Here is a 22,046-nt window from a genome sequence, read left to right on the forward strand (position 1 = left end):
GTCCAAAACTCATAGATGCATCTGGAGATTTTGATTTCACTCAAGTATTTCTACATCTCAAAGTCAGGCTTTTGCCATTCACTTTGCAATGTAGGTTTTGCAATTTATTTCTAGAGATATCGGCATTAGTGAAAAGACTCTAATATGTCCTACAGCTGGAGCCATTGCAGTTCATCTCACTCTACATCTTAGTGCCAAGGGGACAGGCATGTAGCCTGAAGACTTCTGATCATTTCAGGAACCCTGGCTGTACTAGTGCTACAACTTTCAACACCAGAGGCCTCTCCTCCTGCTCCAGGGAAACACAACTGAACACCCAAGTCACCTACCTTAGTCACAGAAATCACATAAGGTTTTCCAGCTCACACACTCACTGTGCACGTTATTTCATTTTTATTTTACTTGAATACATGAATTGCATATGCATTAGGCCAACTATGCCAGAAGCATCGTCACAGAAACATATTTAATTTGACAGCCCGCTGAAGTGGAACAGCAATGTTACTCATTACTTACTAGGCTGAAAGTCTACCAGAGCAGAGACTTCTAATGGAAGCTTTCCTCTCCTCTGTGACCTACCAAGAACAGAATTGCTATTCTCTGTCTCAGTTCTGAGCAGCAGATCACCATGGTGGATTCAAAGTGGATGTAGTCAGGATACAATAAGGACACTTTTGGATCTCAGAATATCCAAATAGGAGTAAAAATGTAATTGATAGTCTCCAAGTTCAGTAAAAACCAGCTATGCTGGCTGTGTACATTTACTCTCATCCTCATTTACTCTCATTACTTTCTGAGCTACCATGGCCTAATTTCTTATCTACCTCCATTGAAATTCCGGAGTAATTTCAAGATTTGCTTTCCCGCTCCAAATGAGCATCAGGACTGAAATAGTAGCAGTGGATTTGCAGAATCCTGACATGCCAAGCAATGAAGTAAGTCTTTTCCTTGCTCCTCATGGAAATGCAGTGGGATTAAAAGGATAATAATTAACCATGTTCTTATTAGGCTAGCAAGCATGAATCTCTGGAATGGGATCGGATCTTGGTTGTCAAGGTTTTAGTGAACCTGTACAATACTGCAAAGCTACACAGGCATCTCTGGGAAGAATAATGCAGTACAAAACTGTTTTTCAAAACAAAAAAACAAACTTTAAAACCAGGATCTGATGTTATTTTGACAGGCTTGATAAAATTTGCCCTGTTAAATTAACAGTGAGTGGATCGCTCATTTTTAAACAGCTATTATAATCTGAAGAACACATGGTCCATTGCTAGTTAATCCTAAAATTGTTAATACTGTGCAATTCATGCTAAAATTAAAATCTTGATTTGGCTAATGTATTCGGTTACATCATTATCACCCATTTCTGGAATAATGGAAATTGTTTTTTAAAAAGCAATCTAGTTTCACATAAATCTAAACTGAACTTATTATTGCACAGGATTTCAGTCATATCCACTCATTCTCATTTCTAGCTAGATCCAGCTAAACAGCTTCCATGCCCTCAACAGTGCTTTGGAATCCACAAAAACATTGAAGCAGCTTGTTAGCATAGTGATATAACATATTCATTATACGCCAGCTGAAGTATTGCAAAGTTTGGATCTGTTGTCATGAAGATAGATTGATACTACATAGGATTCATTACAATTTTACACCATTCTAGCCTGCATTGTCCCTGCTTTCAAGCTAAGTAAAGAGCTATTTCCCCAGCAACTACAGAATGATTCATTTCCATCCTTTCACAGTACACAACATCATTACCTCAGTGCCAAAACAACCTTCTGATGGAAAGCCCTTCTAAATGATAAATTATACATTCAAGAAGTATAGTTTAGAAAACTACTACATCCCAAAACTGTTCTCTCTTGTATTCCTAACTTGTATATGTCAGTGAGCTGAGGAGCTCCAATTTTAGTAACTATTTTACCACGGGATGTACATGTCTGTTATGCAAATACTTTCAATAACAGCTCACAGAGAACTTGTACATTCAGCTACAATCAACTAATCAGGTGTTTGCATTCCCTATTTACATCCACCCACAGTCATGGGGAATGTACATACAACTTAAAATCATACTTTTATGCATGTATTTGCCATTTTTAAAAAATCATACTTTTATGCATGTATTTGCCAATTTTTTAAAACTGTGCAATCTATCATAATCAAAAAACTTGGCCAAACATACGTATAGCTATACTTAAAAGCAGCACAAGCATTTCTGAACACCAGTTACTGCAATCAAACATTTATGCAGCTGCACACACAATTGAGGCTGTGCAAGTGCTGAGCACCATCCTTCTGATTAACTGTGCTCTCTGAGATTTCCTGAATACACATGCACCCCAGGACAAATTATCAAAATCTAATTAAAAAATTATATATCTCCCACTATTTAAGGCTGTCTATAAAGTCTACAAATTGTGATAAAATAGAGGTTCATTGACATTTTCATTAGGGATTATATTATTCAAATGTCTTAAATTAAGTAAACCCATAAAAAGTACTTTAGTTATTTGTTTGAATCTTTACTAGTCTCTAACATAAGAGCACCATTCCACACACTTGGTTCCCTTGACACCCTGGCAGTCTTTTGAAAAAAGTAATAAAAGATAGTAATACCTAGTTCTTACACAGTGTTTTCACTACTAGACCTTAAAGTTCTTCACAAAAGAACTAAGTCTCTTTATAGTCTTTAGTTTTACCAAGTGAAAATCCAATCTACGAATGTTTATCCATATTTTGCATGTAAAAGAGGTGCATTAGCAATGCAAATTATTATTATTGTAGAGATAACTCAGTTGAAAAATACACCATCTCTGGTTTATTACACTTCTTAGAATTTGTTTCCTGAAGACTGGAAGAAATGGGGAATGTTTGAGTCTTTAAGGACTGCAAAAATGTACCACATGATGCATTCACATTCCCAAGGCTCATGAAAGTCAGTAAAAGTCATACATCTATTGCCAGATTATCATTTCATAGTGACAGGCAAGAAAACAACATCAGTCTCTCTTGTCTACAGTACAGAAATAATAATTAATCCTCTTTATTGGATTCATTGTTGCAAAATTTCAACACCTTTATAGTTCATAACTCTAACTTCTATACTCAGAGACTCTGAAAGTGAGATTTATTCATTAAACAAGAAATACAATCAGGACAGAACAAGATTTTTTGAAATGTGACCAGATTAACTTCATGGAATAAAAACCAAATGCTTCAAAGAGGACAAGATGTTCAGTAGTTGTCAAGCAGTATTTCAGCTTTTAAGAGAAAAAACAAATGCACTTTGGGTCCTAGTCTATTTTTACTTATCTGTATGCTTGCCTTGTCTCATTCAAACATATACACAGCTTGAAATACATCTCCATCTGCTGAGAAGTACAGCATGTTGAAATGGTGCTGTGCTTTCATAATGATTGAATGAACTAATCCAGACCTCAGCTAAATACTGTCATCATTACACAGGAATGCCTAACTCCAAGATTCTTCAACCACATGTTAGACTGATGCAACTCCTCTGATTTAAGAGAAGATAGTCAATTGTGACATTTTCCTGGTCTCAGATCAGGCTGAGGGTCACAGTGTATCAGCCATGTCAGTTACTCTGATATACAGCTGTACTTTCCTCCACAACAACAATTTTGACAATAGAAAAGCCCTTCCTGCATGTAACAAATTATTAATTAGTAGAGAGCAAACATGTCTTACAAATAGTGAAAAATGCAAGACACACTTGGCTTTCCTCTAGTGCTTACCAGTACCAATGCAGGGGGATGACCAATTCCCACAGAACCATCCTGAGCCTATCTTCCATGACATGAACTGTGCAAGTGATGCCCACGACACTACCTGATGTTTGACATCTGTTTTTCTTCTTAAGAACACAAACTATTACATCCTTAAAATCCCTTCCTTCTTGGCTAAAGGCCTTGAAAAACATGCACACATATGGCTGCCTTATAAGGAAGGCATTTGTTACATCTAAAGCCTTTTTCTTCATGAATCCAGTGCAAGGTGTTGAACAGTGATATTCTGTTCATGAATTTCTCATGCAGGTCGTGGCTCCCTACTCATACCATGGTTGCAGTCAAGCGACTTGTGTTCCCTGCTTTGAGATAACTCTGTACTTCTGCCATCTCTAACCATGTTCCCTTCCCTTACAGTATCTCCTACTTCTCTTGTCCTCAGAAACTCCCAACCAATCCTATAATGTCCTACCATCACTCACACTGCTGCCCCCTCAGTTTTAGAATAGCAAAGACCAAACTTTTTTGTCTTTCCCCTCTTTTGTTGTACTTCCTTGTCAATTTATTTTTGCTTGCTCCCTCTTTTCAATTACCCTTTCCTCATCAGTGTCCCAAAATGCAGCAAAGGTCCTATCACACATGAGATGACTTGGGCAGGTAAAAGGCAGCACAGGCTGTTTGGCCCATTGGGGTTGATCCCTTCCACTGAGCAGCTGTTCTGTGAGAGATGATGGACACCTCAGCTGCTTGGTGACCAAGGTGGTAAGTCAGCAAGAGCCCGTGTCCTGCATGGCCAGAAATTTGGTTGTACTCTTTCCTGTCAGGCCTCAGAGGCAGCAAATCATGCAGGCTGCCACTCAATTGTTATGCCAAAGAAATTGTCCTGCAAAGCACATGATGCACAAGTCTTTCCCAGAGCTTCTCACACAGTAACTAGGTGACATATCAATATTTCTAGGTTTTCACACAGCCTCTTCTGTGGCGTTCATAATGTTTTTGCATTTCAGCTCCCCTTCTGCCACAATCATATGTGACATGTTATGTTTTATTTTAAAATATGCACGTCTTAACTTTACTTGAGAATTTTAAATAGGATCTTTGCACAGCTACAGAACATATGTTTGCTTCTACTAATTGATATAAACTGTTTTACTTTTTATAGAGCTCTGTTCAAAATAATTGGATCTAAAGCAGAAAATAAACTGTTTCAAAGTGGAATGGATGACAACAATGTGCCGATTGATCGGCCCATCACTGAGGTGGGATCCCAAGGGAAGGCAATGGTATCAGTTCTGCTCTGTGAAAATGTGACTCTAAAAGCATGATGCTTAGTTCCCCTGCCTGCACAAATGGCAATATGTACCTACCTGTTCCAAAGGCTTGTCCTCAGATTGTAGCATTTTTGTATAGGTGATGAAAATTATGAGTCCACATTCAAAGGGTTAAAAAGCTTAAAAAGAGTAAGATTATGCTATGAAGAAATGTTAACACAGAAAAATATGGATGAAAGTTGAATTGCACAGATAAATATGCTTACAGACAGTTAAATAACACTGCATGGCATGGCTGGAAAGCACAGGCCACCAAACGCAGCAGCAATACTGAATGAATACATAGCTAGAAGAAGGGAACAAAAGCTTGGCAAATTGTGAAAATCTCCTCTTGAAACAGACTACATGTTCTTTTATGCAATAAGTCCTTGTAAACCAAGTACTTATTAAATTATTCCTCCGTTCCCATGCCTGCAGCCTCATCCCATTTTCTAAAGCAGGAGCAGCAGTGGCATGGACAGTGGAATCAGACATGCAGGGCTGTGCCACATACCCTGTGCCTCAGTTCCCAGGCAAGCACCTGAATGACCAAAAGGGCCATATGGACTTGCCATAACAAAACAAAACTTCAGGAGAATGGAAGGATATACACGTCATTGGCAATTTCCAACCAAGCCCCCAGAATGAAATGAAGAGTACTTCTCCATAACAGATATGTTCTTGAAAATGGGATAATCTTTCCTGGGGTAAAACATACAAGGGTCCCTGTAGTACTTCTGTGGTGCCACCCAAATCTTGACAAGTGGCCACTGTGCTGTATAGCAGTTGCAGTCATTGAGGCTGATAGAGACCCTGTCTCACAGCAGGAGTTATAAGAAACTTTAGAGATGTATGATATATTAACAAATGGTTTTTCAGCTTGGGTTCCAGAAGAAATGGTTACAGCACAAGCAGTAACATGGTAATGAAATGGACTCACAGAAACAAACATTTTACACATCCGTTGGTTTGATACAACTAAAATACCATTATAATCAGAGAGTAGATTTTAAAAATGAAAAAGCCTGAAAAAATATTCCTGAAAGGTGACACAGATTCCTGGAGTATAAAGTACTTTGGTATGTTGTGTAGTCACAAGTCAGTTTCAGCTTCCTTGCAAATCAGTAGGATTTACCTTGACTAGAAGAAGAACAGGATCATAACCCTAAGATAAAAAATACATACTAGTAACTAGTACCCACCCACTCCCCAGATTTCAGAGAGCTCAAAATTCAAAAGACATTTTAATTAAAGCCCAAAACAAAACAGAAAAGAGATGGCAAAACCAAATCAGTGCCCCTGATTTGTTTTCTCCAATGCTCTCATTTTGCTCCCTCCTTACTCAGATGGTACAAATACCAGGATTTGAGAATTTGTTTTACACTCAATATGTACAGCCACTCCAAACCCAAGGATTAAGCCAGGAGTAGGAATTATCTGTGCAGAATCTTTCATTACCATGAGAATCAGTCAGTCCCGTTTTTTCAGTACAGGAAAACACCGCAGTCTGAGCAACAGTAGAGTACAGAAGATCAAGGACATGTAATGAGCTGAGAAAATTCTGAAAGCAAAGTAAAAGCCAAAGGTATTCCCAAGAATGCTTCAGGAAATTTAATGGACCCAAACATCAAGAAGTTCTGCCACAAGTTTCTGTACAACAGACAGGTGCCTTCTGTTGCCTTCCTGTTTTCATTTGATCCTTGTAGGAGCCATTCAGGGCCTGTAATTGAATGTAAAAAGCAATTCTAAGCACGAAACTTTGACTAAATGAGCAGATGGTGACCTTATCCCTGATTGTTAGTTCACCAGGCCTTATGCGTCTGCCTTTCCCATTAAAATTTCATCAAGATGACCATACAGATGTAGAACAAAATGGTTTCAAGCTACCACAAAGCAAACAAGGAATGTGTCTAAACTGGGCAGCTTTGAATGGCTGAAAACAAAATAGCTTGTGACTTGCTCTTAATAGGCTTGTTCAAATGTCAGAACTAAAAAAAATTCTCTTTAGCAGTTTGTTATATATAACAGTAGCAGTATCACATTCTCTGTTTATAGAAACATACATTTCTTCTTATTCACTCTGGCATTCTTCAAATAATAGTATTAAGATTTGTATTGATACACCCCGCAAATCCTGAAGACAATAAAATTGTCAATCTTTAGCTTTTAAGAATTAATCTTTTGACAAAACAATCAAATCAAATTTAAAAGAGAAAAATGGCTGCCTGGCCATAAGGTCCGCTAGCTCAAGCAGATACAAGGTGAGCTGGCAAGGGCCCTACACACCTCACGAGATCAGATCAGTCTGAGTACAGAGAAGTGCAGTCAGTCTACAACAGAGTTCACTAAAATGCACAATTCTTGGCTGGTCCAGTGCTACATTACACATGGCACCTCTGCAAAATCTTCATCTTCCATGAGAAACAAATTCATATCCTCCATCCTATTTATCAGAACACACACACATGCATACACATTTCCAGTGTGGGAGTTCCAAGAGAGGAGCAGGTGGAACCCAGATCTGCTTCCTTGCCAAACACCAGAAACAGACAAGTAGGTCTTTCCAGCAAAAGCATTGCATGGTGTATAATTATCCATCAGCAAGTACCTTCATATTCTGATCACAGACAGGATGGCAATGCAAAAAAATCTTGCAAAAGTGGAAAAATAATTAAGAACAGCAGTGGAAATTAAATGGATGATAGCTATGTATGACATGTAGGTCAAATTAACGGTACAAAAGAGCCCCATAAATCAGCTAACGTATTTTAAAAATGTCACACTTTTGCAAAAATGTGCAACCATACTTCTGGTTTTCCTAAAGGCTAATACTACCTGCAGGACAGGCAAAAGAATTATTCTGGGCTCTTTAACACTGCTAAAACCTCAGCTGGAATGCAATATCAACTCCATCCAAAAAAAAATCAAGAAACACAAGAAGAACATGGAGAGAATGGAGAGGAGAACAAGAACGACCAGAAAAAGGACCTACTACAAAAGAGACTGAAATTAATTTTCTTCAGTCTTAGGAGGTCAAAGGGAAACATGGTAACAGCTTTTGAATCTGTGTGGGGAATGGATGGGCCTATTCTAAGAGCAATCAAAGTGAAACAAGGGGATAGGTTACTAAGTGGACATTGTGATGGTCGTTAAGTCCAGGCCAAGCAAACATATTGCAAAGGACAGTAAATCCTGGTTTGGAACTCAGGGAATGTTCTGATAGTCTCTCAGTGTACCTTTTGGTCCTATTTGTCTAGGAAACAACAAACTAGAGAGTCACTGGGTCAGTTTATATTCAGTTAATATCTCATGAACCCATTCAAGGTTACTTAAAGAGTTTGGGTTTTCTTCCTCCCCTGACTCTAGTGTATTTTTTATCCTTGCTTAACCTAGGTTTTGAACCAGCATTAGGTACTTGACTTAAAGAGCTGGGCTTTTAATTTTCCTTTCTTTAATTAGTGTCATTCTTGCACAATCCCTAATATGGACATCAATAAACTACATTTGAATCTTTTTACCAGTATGACAAACCCTCTCTCCACTGGAGAACAGCTATTGAAATGCCAAGTAACACGATACTCATACTGCTGCAACACCATGTGCTGATTTGATGCAATAATCATGTGTGTAAACAACATGGTCTTTGGAAAACATGAGAGTCCCAAGATGGTACATGTGACCTTTGAACAGGAGAAGGCTTTTATGGTTTCATCCAGAGCCACATAACATTATCCTGAGAATTCCAAACTATCCATTCTTAACCCATTAATCAAATTTTTTCACAGCTGCCCCACACACAGTTTGCACATATTCTTTTTTTTCGTCTTTTGAAATACCACTTGTACAGAGACTAAATGTGAGAATTGCATACAGAAAAAAAAAAAAAGATCCAACAGCCACAAACTACTCTCTAGACTTCTGGATGTAAACGGAATATGTCCACAGACAACACATACAAGTGGTAACCACAGCTGAAGATCTGAAGATCTGATCCACAATACTTGAGCTAGGCACAAATAGGTTTATAATCATGTTTTGTGATTTAAAGAGATCTTAATATGTGAAAATTTTTCATGCCTGCTCTGATAGGCAGCTGAAATTTTTCATAAACAAATATATTTCATTTATTTATTACAAGTGCAACAGGTCAAATACAGAGATTCAATATCCATAGACTGGGGAAATACTCATGAGTCTAGAAATTTTAAGGTAAGATAGTTTTTTTTGAACTGTCCTTTTAATAAATGCTGCCTCAGGGAAGTCTAAGAAGGCACAGTCATTAATCCAAAATTAAATTGACTGTGGTATGATTTGCATCCTATAATATAATATGATAGAAACGAAATGCTGAAAAGACACAAATATTTAAATGTTAAGAATTTCCAATTAAAAGGTAGCCTGTAAACCTGCAAAGTCCAGTAAACAATGAGAAAAAGGATTAAGATTGGCAGTGCTCTCAGTGACCTAATTTACATGTGAAAGAGCTCAAATTCTGCTTAATTACATTGCAGACAAAACCCTGAATATCTAGGGTATGGATATTAATTTCTCAGAGAAATCTCTACCTTCTTTCTCTATTTGCTTAAAAGATACTTAATCTCACTGGTATTCACAGATCTGCAGAAAATATCCAGCTAAAATATATCAATAAAAGTGTAACAAATACTGATACAAAAGTTGTTTTGGTATGACTATTTTATTAATTTCAAGATCATTTAGCTAAATATTCTGCTTATCTCTTCCTCTGCTGGATGGTCCCGTGAATCCCCTAAGCTTTCTACCTTTAATTCATAATTCACATAGAAATAAATAGTAATTCATGAAACCTACGCACATTTTGGAAAAAAAAATCTTCACTCATGCCATGCATTCCTTCCTTTAAACTTCTTTTCATCTCCTTCTTCCGTATCTTTGTTATCACTGAGGTTACAAACAAAAGAATCACGCTCTGAGATCACATTCCCATACTCCACATCAGAAGACTCCCTCCTATCGCAGCCTCCAGTAGGATTGTGATTTTCAGTGAGGTCTCTGGCATGATTCACTAGACAAGGAGGTTCAAAACTATCTTTTTTCTTCTCCTACAGATCATATGACACTCAACACATGTACACAACCCTTTAATGTGCTTTCTAGTAGCATATTGGAATATTAAATTTTATAGCTCTAGATTTGTAGGAGTTTGTGTGTATTTTGTGTAAGAATCTGTCAAAAGAAGGATAGCTGTTGCTCCTCTTCCTTTGGTTATTAATTTCCCTCATGGCATTTTTTCCTACTTTGTTCCAGACTGGTTTGTTTTCTGGATTTCACTTCCAAGGGGTGTTCAAGTGGAATCTAGGTACAAAATACAACATGAATTAAAGTGAACAAAATTTACTTGTTAGCAACCTAAAGAAACCCTGCTCCTTTATTCATTCAAGGCAAATCCACAACAAACCTCAGCTGAATTTAATAGCTCGGTAAAAAATAATGTAGCTCAAATAATATTCACTACTATATGTTTCCTAAAATTATATATGCACATTCAATTTGTTCTTCTGAACTTCTACTGTGAGACAGAAATTAAGTTCTCCTATATTGATTAAAGTTCCCCTATAAATCCATCTATTGAAAGGGCAACAGTTGTTGGCTTCAGCAACAGCTACTCAGAGATTCACACCCAATCTTCCACCCAATCTTTTCAAACACACACACATAAATTGAGATTCCTAAACAGATACCCAGGATTCTCATGGGCATGTGGAGTGTTCCCTGATTTCAGCAGGATTTTATAAGTACTTTGAACATTTAAGATACAACTTCACATAGAGACTTAGGATCCTCTGTTGGAAATTATCTAACTTTCCCAGTTAATTTTTAATTAGTTGTATGTAGTACCTGCTCTTGGCCAGCATCAGTTAAGTTACTTCACAGACATTGTTATTTGGATCATTAAATCATCCAAACCTAAAGTTTGTTAAAACTAACCCTGACAAGCTTCAATAAACAAAACCAAAGGGATTTGAAGATTGGGCATCTGAGATTTTAAATTTAGGGTCCTTCAAGGACATTGGCATAACCAGAAGATACAAAGGAGATTAAGGCCTGGAAAGCTGGAGTCTCCCCATCTGAGCAAGTGATAAAGACTAAAGAATGTGGACCAGATTAGCATGAAGAGTGAGAAATCAATAACCAATAGGGGACAGAACACTAACTAATGAAGAGAGTTAATGCAACTTAGAACCAATGAACATCAATTTCTTTGTTTGCTAAAAGTGTATTGAGAAGTGAAAAAGTCTTGTATTGGGGTCTGTGTGGAGCTGCATACACGCACTTCTTAGTCAAGAATAAAGTAGTCTTACTCCCTAACACTAAAAAGGCAAAGAGTCTTATTTCTCCCAAATATTTCAAGGATTTTGGTAACACCTCCATATATCAAAACATCTAAATTTGCCTATTCTCCCAACTTGACAGCTTTCCTTAGGTGAAAATTGACTGCAAATCATTCAAATACATTAATACAAAGCATGGAGTTTGATGTTTTACATATTTCTGTTCTAATACCTGGTGCAGGATGATAGGACACATGAATATATGTTTACCCTCAACCTACATATGCACCCTCAACCCACGTATGAACAGGACTGCAAATTATTTGAAGTGCTTTTTAACCTTTCTTGGTATTGACATAATTTCCTTTGGGAGTGGAACAGACCCTGTCATAAGTTATATTTTCTATTCAGTACAGTAGATCTCATCTAGTCTGGCAAAGGTTCTTCTCTGGCAATTAATTTCATGTTTTATTCATCCCAGAATTCTTTAAAGCTCTAAATCAAAATGCTACTTTGTGCATTGCAAACCACATTATGAACAGCCAGTATCACAAATGAAAGTGCTTTTTGCATAGCAATCAGACTGCCTCTTTTCAGAGAAAATGAATCTAGCTCTGTATTTATCTCACTAATTGCATTCATAGCATTACAAATTATCACCCGCCTCCCATTTACATTATTCAAAACTCAATCTCCCTAAGTTACTAAACCAAAAGTGAGCCATACATCTCCTCCTGAGACCCAGAAAACACATCATTTGAACTGTTGATTTACATGAACTAGATTTATCAGGAAAAGTTAGATACCATAATCGATAAGAGAATAATCACCTGAGAGCATGTGTGTGCTGTAAATGCACTGCTTAGGAGAAAAGAGGACAGCTGATCCAGCACATTGCTGAATTTAAGCCTCTCTGAAAATTATAAACCTGAAGCGCCAGTGTCTTACCTGAGTTCAGTTAAATTCAAGAGATAATGTAACATCTGAATGGAAAGCACTGAGCACTTTCACAAGTTCCCCTCCAGATGCCCTCAAGGCTCTAGTAAGTTTATGGGTAAGGTTAGTCAGTTTTCATTGTTCTGCTGCACAAATGAAAACCAAAAATCTTCCATAAAGAGTTACATAAATGTGTGTCCCAACTAGCAGGGAACATGCATTGCACAAAGAGTTACAATTCAGGGGCCAGAATCTGCTGTTCTTATTTAGGCCCAGCTCCCACTGATGTCAATGGGTTCTTCTGCTTGAAGCTGTACTGAGTAAACACCGAGAGATGGAACCGCCAGTTGAAATGCTGGAGCTTAGAGAGTAGTGGGGATCAAGGTGGCGACTGACTCTATAATAACCAACAGGCAAGCTACAGTGGAAAAGAGAAATTTTTTCTAGGGTAGAAGCCACTGTACAAGACTGCTAATTTAAAGGTAAATACTCTCACTGCAGTTTGATTATTCTTGTATGAACTACTGAATTTTTGTGATCATTAATCTACCAAATTCCAGGTTTTCCTTCTCAAAAATTTTTTAGAAAATTCTTGTAAATAATGAATGATAGACTGTACTATGTACATATTATTCAGTCTAGCTTTGAGAAAATGATCTAAACTAATCACCAGCTGACTGAAGATGTTCCTCTTCTTTCCTTAACAATGATCATGTATATTTCATAGGTATAACATATATACCAGGTTAAGACTGTATTCAAAAGGCACAAAATGGCAACAAAAAAGGTTTGTCACTTTACATTTACTTCTATTGCTCTACTTAATTTTATTTGTTGAATTTATTTGACACGTTAATAGTCAAATGCCTTTATTTGTTAATTCTACTCCTCATTTATCCTGAGTAATATAAACTTTTTTTGTGGTATTGCAAGGAGGAGACATGTACTCTATGGGCCAAAAAAGCACCTCCATGTTGTAGCATCTCCACCTCTGGCTTGAAATTTGTTGGCGGTGAGTGTGATCAGAACTACACTGGAAGTCTGCATGCAAGCAGTTTTGGCATTGCACTGTAACTACAAGAAAAACAGCCAGGCTGAAGGCTTGAATTATGATCTTGGCCCTTCCCCTCATGCTTTCCATGGCCAACTTTTTCTGAATGTCCTTTCCAAAACCTGGCATCATAACAGATGTAAAAGAGTGGAAAGAATGATATTCAGAATCTCTTGAATGCACTACTTTGGTTGATCACATCCACAGTGAGCAAGCAGCCAATAAGTTTATCCTTGAGGTTCTCAAGAAGAGAAATACCCTCATATCTCCTTATTTTTTTTTCTTCTCTTTTCCTTTCTTCCTTTCTTTCTCTCTTCTTTTTAGCAAGTTAAGGTGCATTTTGTCTTTATTTTGGTTTTGTAGGGAGACTGATTATGAGAAATCATAATTAGGGGTGGTTTTTTTGCTGGTTCAACTCAGCCTGAGCCTTTACATTTCAGCACCAGGAAGCATTATGAATCGAAAGCCACATATATACGATTTCTCTGCAATGAAGAAGCCGCCCCCTTTAAAGAGAGGTACTGTGAAAAGAAACTTCGTTAAATAGCTCCACAGAAACACTTCTACAGCTAGCAAAAGACTTCTGCACAATTAGCCCACTCACCTTCAGAGGATTTAGATTTTGCTGGCAAATATATACTTTCTTCACTTTCCTACACATACAAGAGAAGGACGCAGGAGGATTTGATCTTGCAATCAAATATGCAGGGATTTTATCCGTAATGAACAATGTATGGCATGAATAAAACATTTGTAATTTTCTGCAAACAGACCTTCATATTTATGAAGTTGTTGGTTATGCATAACTTTATTTGTAAGTATGTTACAGCCTGACAGGGTTTGTAAAACTATTGTTTTTCAATTGATTTTGTCTACTTTGTGACGCAGATGGTCAGTTATTGTTTCCTCCAAGGTGGAAATAAATAATTAGTCTTTTTCCTAACTGCCTATATATATGCAGTTTTACCCAGGATTTGAGACAAACAAAGGTCTATTTACATGAAAGTGTAATGAAATACAAAAAGGAAAAACTATCTAAGTGCAGTTGAACTGAATGCATTTGAGTAACTACCCTTGAATGCAGTTTCACAGGGTTTACTTAGCTTCATCCTTTAACTTATGTGGCTTTTCTACCCTAACAAATACCAGGAAGCGTTATGTTCCTGCAGTATAATACAAGGGTCACCAGTTTTGCTCTCATGTAGGAATGATCACCTCCTCCTCTCAACTCATACTTCATAACCTTTTCAGACATTGTAACTCACTATAACTCTAAAAGAAGAATGACAATAAGAAGGATAAATGCTTCTGCTAGCAGTAATTTGAAGTGAAGCCTGTAATTGAACACTTGCTTGTGTAGAATCTTCAAGCAAGTCCTCTGAAACAGACTTCCCAGACAGCACTGGCCATTTTTTTCCCACCAATAGGTGTGTACGCACTAACACCATCAGGATGTTCCATCTAAAAATTATGCTTTTGGCTTGAGCTGTCCCTTCAGGATAAAAATATTAGCTGCCTATTTTTTATGTATCTGTTTGACAACTGTACCAATGATGATGGAATTCTGCCAATCAAAATGCTGTGTTTCATGCAAATAGTTGCTTTGAAGTGCTCCAGGTTTACTGAATGAACAAATAATAAGTTTGTGTAAAATATTCAGGGAAAATGTCCAATAATCTATCAGCAGTTTGCCTTTAGATTCACACAGTCTATCAACAAATCTTGTTTTAAATGTACAGACGCTCTTCCATTTTAACTGGCTTTCCTGGCAGAAACAGTATTGATATATCAGTTTCTTTTGCAGTATTTAACATTGACTCTTAATAAAAATTCAATAAAAAAATGAAGTAAATCTCAACCATTTAGAAGCAGGAATTGGAGTAAGATTAGGCTTCTGTTCTCTACAGCTCCTGTAAAAGATAATGGCGGGACTATCTCTCTCTTTTGACTATGTAGGAATCAAAGAGAGACTAGTATCCCAACCTGGGGTTTTAAACCACATGTGCAAGGTTAAGCTGTGTGAGAACAATCATATTACACATTCGCTTTCCCTCTCACTAAATTAACTGGATAAGACATCACCTTTCTATGTTCTGTCACCTTCATGCACCAATAGCATGAGTCAGATCAGCAGTCATAAATCACCCTTTACTCTATTTCCTTGGGATCTCAGCGCCTCATTATTTAGCCACAGGATGAATATAATGACACTTGCTGCCATTAAGGTGCCATTCTTTCAAAGAGGTTTGAGAAAAGTGCTGGATAATGTTATGACCAAAAGATAACTGTATAGACATGGAAGATTATTATCAGGATTACAGCCTTCCTTACCTAAATTTGTAGCTCAGCTCAAACTGAGGGGAGAAGAGTATCTGATTATCTTTTTAGGTCGTTTCTCTTCCACTAAAAGGTCAGGAACCGGGCAAACCTAAAGTCCCTAGTGTACATCAGTTACAAAGTGATCAAAGTTAACGACAGCAAGCCAAGTCAGTTTGTATCTATATATTAATTTTTAAAAGAGCTCCTCTACTTATATCAGCAGGAATAACTTATATGGCTTGTTTTCTCATATTTAACCTCAAGACCCGGTCCCACTGTTTACTTGGAACTGAGATGCCATAGATTGCTAGAACTGATAGAGTATGATCTGTGCTTTCTTCGTCTCTTTGTAGTTATGAGAGGAAGACAAGCTGATAGCGGCTGCAGAAGTAAAGGCCCCTCTAGGGCAGTGTGAAGAATACTTATGTATCATTTGCTTCCTGGGAAGGGTGAACACATCACACAAAAATAAAACAAACTGGCTGGTGAATTTCAAATGCCACTGTTTGGGGACTAAGCTGGTTACAAGAACAGTTTTCTTTTTAAATGTCAACTGATTCTGTTCCTTCTCCTCTATTTTTCTGATAATTTGTTCTGTATTAAATAACAAATCTTTGGTAGTTGGGTAAGTGCTGTGCCTCAGCAATGCCCTAGCCCCCTCAAAAGTTCTCTTTGGACAGCAGATAGTGACACAGTCATTAATTTGGTCAGAAGGAAAAACAAAAGAGCAGCTAATACACTAAGAAGTCACTAACAGCAGTAATGTCCATTCCTGTGACTGCAGCAGGAATCAGGATAAATCATATTGGAATAAACCATATTCAGTCGATTTATAATCCTGCTGATCTACTAGACTGCTAAGTACTGCTGGGTGAGTGGAATAAGAAACTGCACAAAGTTTCATTTGACGTCACATACGTAATGTACTGACCTATTTTCCTCTGGTAAGGAAAAGGTAAATTTAAAGGTAAGATCTCTTCTTCCTTTATTACTTGAGTTCCAGCTAACTTAAAAAGCAACGTCACTTTGAAAGGATATATTCAGCCCTGTATCACTTGTAAATAAATAGCGGTCTCCAGATAGAAAGCAGAAAAGGGAAAAAATTTCTCCCTTTCCCAGTCACTATGAGCCTCAAACAGTTTTCAGATGTGTCATATGGCCAAACTGCAGTTGCTTGGAGAAACAGTGGTTTGTAAAGGTCCACAAAAATAAACATGTGCAAAGGGATGGAAATATGGTAGGAAAATATTTCATAGTTAATGTCTATGCAAACCTAGTCAATGGTCCTCCAAACAAGAGGAGGAGAAGCAGAAGGAACAGAAGGAACATCGTAGGGTTTATAACCATCATATGGTTTAATAATGCCTGCCCACTCAATAAATGGAAGTGACTCCAATGTTAGAGACAAGGAATGAAGTAGCTGTAGAGAATTACCAGTTTATCATTACTTAAAACATTAATACAAGAACTTATTCATACAAGTATTCTTACAGTACTTTGAACTCTTACCAAAATCCTAGTAGAACTACAAGCAGCCATCATGGCATCCCGGAATCTTCACTGAAGGATCAAAGAATCCTCTGCTGAAAAGGCAAGGAAGAAAAATGGTCTATAGTCAGTTCTGTCTCATTTGCTTCAAATATTCTGTCTGCAATTCCCCTTCTCTGGAAGACAAAGTAGGAGGAATCTTCTCCCTGATCCTAGTGTGAATTTAGCTTGTGCTTTTGTGTCTCCATGGAGACAATGTAAACACATCTGCTTTCTTTTTATGCTTCTGATGAAAGCATTCTACACAGAATTCATCATTGCACTGAACAAAAACATTATCTCAAGGCAGAAATGGAGATCATTCCTTACACAATGAAAAAGGAAACCACTTTTAGTTCATTTTCATTAATGATCAGTGTCACCGGAAGAACAGAGGAGTTCCCAGCCATATCTTTAAGCTCAGGGTTTGCGTATCTTGATACTTGAATAACAAAATAACGTTAATAAAACAGTTGATGTTAAGTTCATGTTACAAGGGGAGAAAAAGAAATATAAATGCAGGATACTCATTGTCATCTGGAGAAATTCAATATTCTACAATTCTGAAATGTCAACATTATAATGCTGCCACATCTAATGGCAAATGGCAGCATTGCTGCCTTTCGTGTAGTCTCTAAAAATTAAAAGTAAATTGAAAAGTAATTCCCAAGGCCTGACAACAAAACTACGTAATCTGTGACTTTACATTTCCCCTAACATCTATGCACTGCCAGTTAATGAAAGAGGAAAAGACATTGCATTGCAGTGGTGTCAGTTTTGTTCCTTTTGTTAAAGATGTTCTGAGAACTGGCACAGGAAAACAAAAGTTTAAGCAGAGTTCATTGTTTCAATAGCTGAATGTCTATTCAGTGCCGGAGGCATGTTAAACTGGTTTTTTACCAGTCATAAAGTTAAGGGCAACAGGCAGAGTGAAGTATCATGTTTGCAGCGTGCTATACACTCAGTGCTGTTTTCTAGTAGTTAATATCCTCCTGGCTCTGAGTTCTGGCAGCTTCTTAACTCAGCAACAGCATGGTGTGAATGTAGACAACTCAGCCTCATGCTATGCCTGAGCTGAAATATCTTCACGGGATCTGGAACCTGTGGAAACCCAGCAGCTCATCACAGAGCTTAGCCCCAAAGGCTTAGAAGTGGTTCCATGGCATGGTGTATATTTACATTGCACCCCTACATGTTCTGTGGCAGCCAAACTATCCAAATTTTTCCATACTGGGGGGGGGGGAATCTTGTTCTTCAGCAGGTATGACATTAACTCTGATTAAGTTGAGTTTGGCACTGAAGATCTAAGTGCCAAACTCAATTATATTTTGTTACAGACTGACCCAAAAGCTCCCGAGGCTATTGATCTCTTCTTATGTTGCATGACTAGTACCCAGTATTTGTTCAATTCCCATTGAATGGACTGGTGGACAGAAGGTGGATAACACAGAATTACCTCCAACATAAATGGGGTGAAATGAACTGCAGCATACTGATCATGGGTTTGATGGCTCAGGCCCCTACTGCTCCATAACGATGCGGTAAGAGCAAATTACCACATGCACCACAGTGACAAACATGCTCATTAGCAGAGGTTGTTGTTTTGCCTGGGAAGACAGCCCCTTCAAAAGCAGGATTTTTCATGCTGGAAAACAGTCACAGCAGCTTTTTCAGATTTCCAAATTAGTATATGTATTTGTCATATTAGGCTTCTGCATCTGTTTAAATGTTGCAAACATTTATGACTATTAATTATTATTTGCTCTAGAAGAGCTGTAAATCTGTTAGGAACCTGTCATCATATTTATATTGTCTAAAGAAAAATCCAAACCACAACAGAATATGAAAATAAGCTAAAATTTAGCTGCAATCACTATCTATAAATACATAAACAGTGCACACATAACTTTTACATAATATGAGGAAAAATTTTTTTCCTACAGGTTACATTTTGACCTAAAAAATAAAAAAAGAGCTGAAAGACATATTGTGATTCCATTCCATTAACAGTTAGGCAAAGCACGGATCAGATGGGCCAGGGCTGGACTCTCAGCTCAAAGGAGCCACCAGCTTTAGGAGTTGCTGAATTCTGCATGCTGAGAATTACAGAGAATGACCCCCTAAAATCAGCAATAAAAATAAATTACCCCTAACTAAATTACATACTGACAAATAATAAAGGCTCATTTGACAAATATTTAACATTGGAGCTTTCTTTCCTATACACCTTCTTCCAATATTATTAAGATAATAAATTCAGTGTTTTATGAATGCAAATAGTCTTTTCTCCATACTCAGTTAATTTTACCTCTAAACAATGATGATGTCTCTTCATTGATTCACATTACATAATTTGGATCATTCATATACTCCAGCCAGCAATACTTACAATTTAAATTCTTCCTTCACAGTTTGAGGAGAATAGAGCAAATATAAATTGGCAGCACAAGTGTAGCAAGAGGTCCTTTAAAATCTTGTCTGACTTTGCCTCCTCTGTAGATAAGATGTACTAAAAAGACGTGCTGCCAAAGGCTCAGCTGTAGCCAGCTGTTGCCTTCATTACCATTCTAAGATCCTAAAGTTTTGTCTGTGAACACAAGTCCTTCTGGGTTTTACCCTTTGTCACTGAAGAAAGCCCGTTATGTAGTCAATGGATGCAAAAAAAATTAGCAGTGCCTTAAGTAAGTGGCAGTCTTAGAAAGTTAACACTAAGTAATGTTATTTTAGTGCACTGAAGGAAATTACTTGTATTATGGACACACTTGTAATTGTCTAACACCTAAATGCAAATTCCTCAAATATGGAGAGTGGTGAGGGAAACAAAGTCAGCGCCCAAACAGAAATAAATGTCCCTAGACAATGTAGATGGCTTTTTGAATTTAAATTACTTTTGGAGTAAACTTGCTCCAAAACTAATTTAAAACTCCTTTTCTATAAATTTTTTAATTAAAACTTGCATGCATTAAATTTTAACATTATCAGAGAAGCCTGAAAACACTTCCAAAGCTTCTATGCAGCTGACACATAACAATCAACTGCCTCAAATTTTACACATTTCTTCATGAGAAGTATCTCCTATAGATTTTACATAATTTTTTCCATTTTCAAGCAAATGGAATAATGTGGGCCATGTAAGTTAAAATAGGGGTTTATTTCCTCTCTCACATATATTATCCTTCAATGATTATTTTGACTTATGTGCAACCAAAACCAATGTATAGAATATGAATGAAGCCCAGTTGAAGTTAATGACTGCCTTCTCTTCCTTGGGGCCAAGGTTCCAGCTCAGTGGTCATCAATCCCCAGGAAATGCCTGGTTCCTGCCGTCATTATTGTGCAATTGAAAGGATAGCAACCAACACAGTAGAAAACATGTAACCTTCTACTGAGAATGTGTAAAATACAGGCTCACACTGAGGAACTCTTTTCTTCCACACCCTAAGATCAGGAGTTGAGAACAACCTGGGAGGGGAAATAAATCTGAGGATAAAAAGAGGTTCAATTGCAAACCAGCAGGTCATAAATAAAGTCCCCCCAAAACACCAGTTGGTTTTGTTTTTCTCTCTTTCTTTCCTTTTTTTTCTCTTTTCCTTTTTTTTTTTCTTTCTTTCTTTTTATCATTATTCACCCTGACGTGAATCCTAATTAAAATTTTACACAGTGTGTGTTTTAATTAGCCGTGGCCGGAGTGGTGAAAGCTATCAATATTTAGCAGGATAATTGTACAAAATTACTTTTCAAAAATGAACAGCAGGCATGAATCCACTCAGCAGCAGGGGGTTATTCAGCCACACACTGTGCAAGATGGGGTGCCTCAGATAATGTGTGAGAGATAATAATGCACACAGGGAGGGACACATGCTGCTATATTTTGTGCTTCATTGGTTTTCTGCAAACAGCATTTGGCTCTTGTTGCACTCAGAACATCAGGGTTCACACAACCTTTAAGCTGGTTATTTTTTATCTTTATGTTGTTGATTTATTTTAACTTAAATGTGAGTTTAATAACAATACTCACAAACAAACCACTGAGACACAGCTCCATGTAAGATCTTGTTTGTATACTCTATATTTTGTAGATGCTAACAATGAACAAGGTCAAGAACAGAGGTCTTCTTCCTTCCTTTCTTTTTTTTTAATCAAAAAGAGAAGGAAAAAAACTTTGCCCACCCTAGCAGAATACAAAACAATTAATTTCTGTTTTGCAAATCCATGGCGTAAATGTACTCCCCTGTATTTTAAAATAGATTTGTAACAGTTCACTTCTCACATAATCTTTCACTCCTTTCTTCTGCAAAAGGACCAGGAAAGGGAATTTGCAGCATATTGTGCTTGCTATTTACTTTTTGCACATTAAAAAAACCCCAAACCAGGAAACACCTGCAAATGTTTCCTATGGGCACCAAGGAAACATTCAGTAATATTACACAGAATGGGGTTCTACCAACAGAATTTACCTCCTAAAATAGCCTCTCAGATGAAAACCTTTAGAATCCCCATTGAATTCACAGCTGAGTCAGGAGTGTGTTCATTCTTATTGTTTCTGTCATAAGGTACCTTACATTTGAAAAGTGCTGTTGAAATGCTTGTCGGGGGCTAGAAATAAGGACATGATTTTTTTGTTTGCTCAGTTTTGTGGGGTTTTTATTATCACCAAAATCGATCAAACAGCAAGTACCACTCATCGGGTTGGGTTTGGAGACTCTTTGCTGTATGGAGCAATAAGCGCCACCCAAGACTAAGTAATTACAAGAGATGGGACATAAGACAATGCTACAAGAAGCTTGTCATTAAAGTGGAGTGTAAAGCAGGTGACAATGGGATAGCTGCAAAA

General features: G+C 37.4%; 1 protein-coding gene across 1 annotated transcript in view; it reads right to left on the minus strand.

Annotated features, from left to right (window-relative positions):
* Positions 1-6,501: 6,501 nt before the first annotated feature.
* LOC143695430 (uncharacterized) overlaps positions 6,502-22,046 on the minus strand; it is a 33,545-nt gene continuing 18,000 nt past the window's right edge. Inside the window, exon 3 of the mRNA XM_077187545.1 lies at positions 6,502-6,788. The gene's annotated coding sequence lies outside the window, so the exon portion shown is untranslated. The remainder of the gene's footprint in view (positions 6,789-22,046) is intronic.

Source organism: Agelaius phoeniceus, chromosome 17 (genome assembly GCF_051311805.1).
Source record: "Agelaius phoeniceus isolate bAgePho1 chromosome 17, bAgePho1.hap1, whole genome shotgun sequence".
Classification (NCBI taxonomy): Eukaryota; Metazoa; Chordata; class Aves; order Passeriformes; family Icteridae; genus Agelaius; species Agelaius phoeniceus.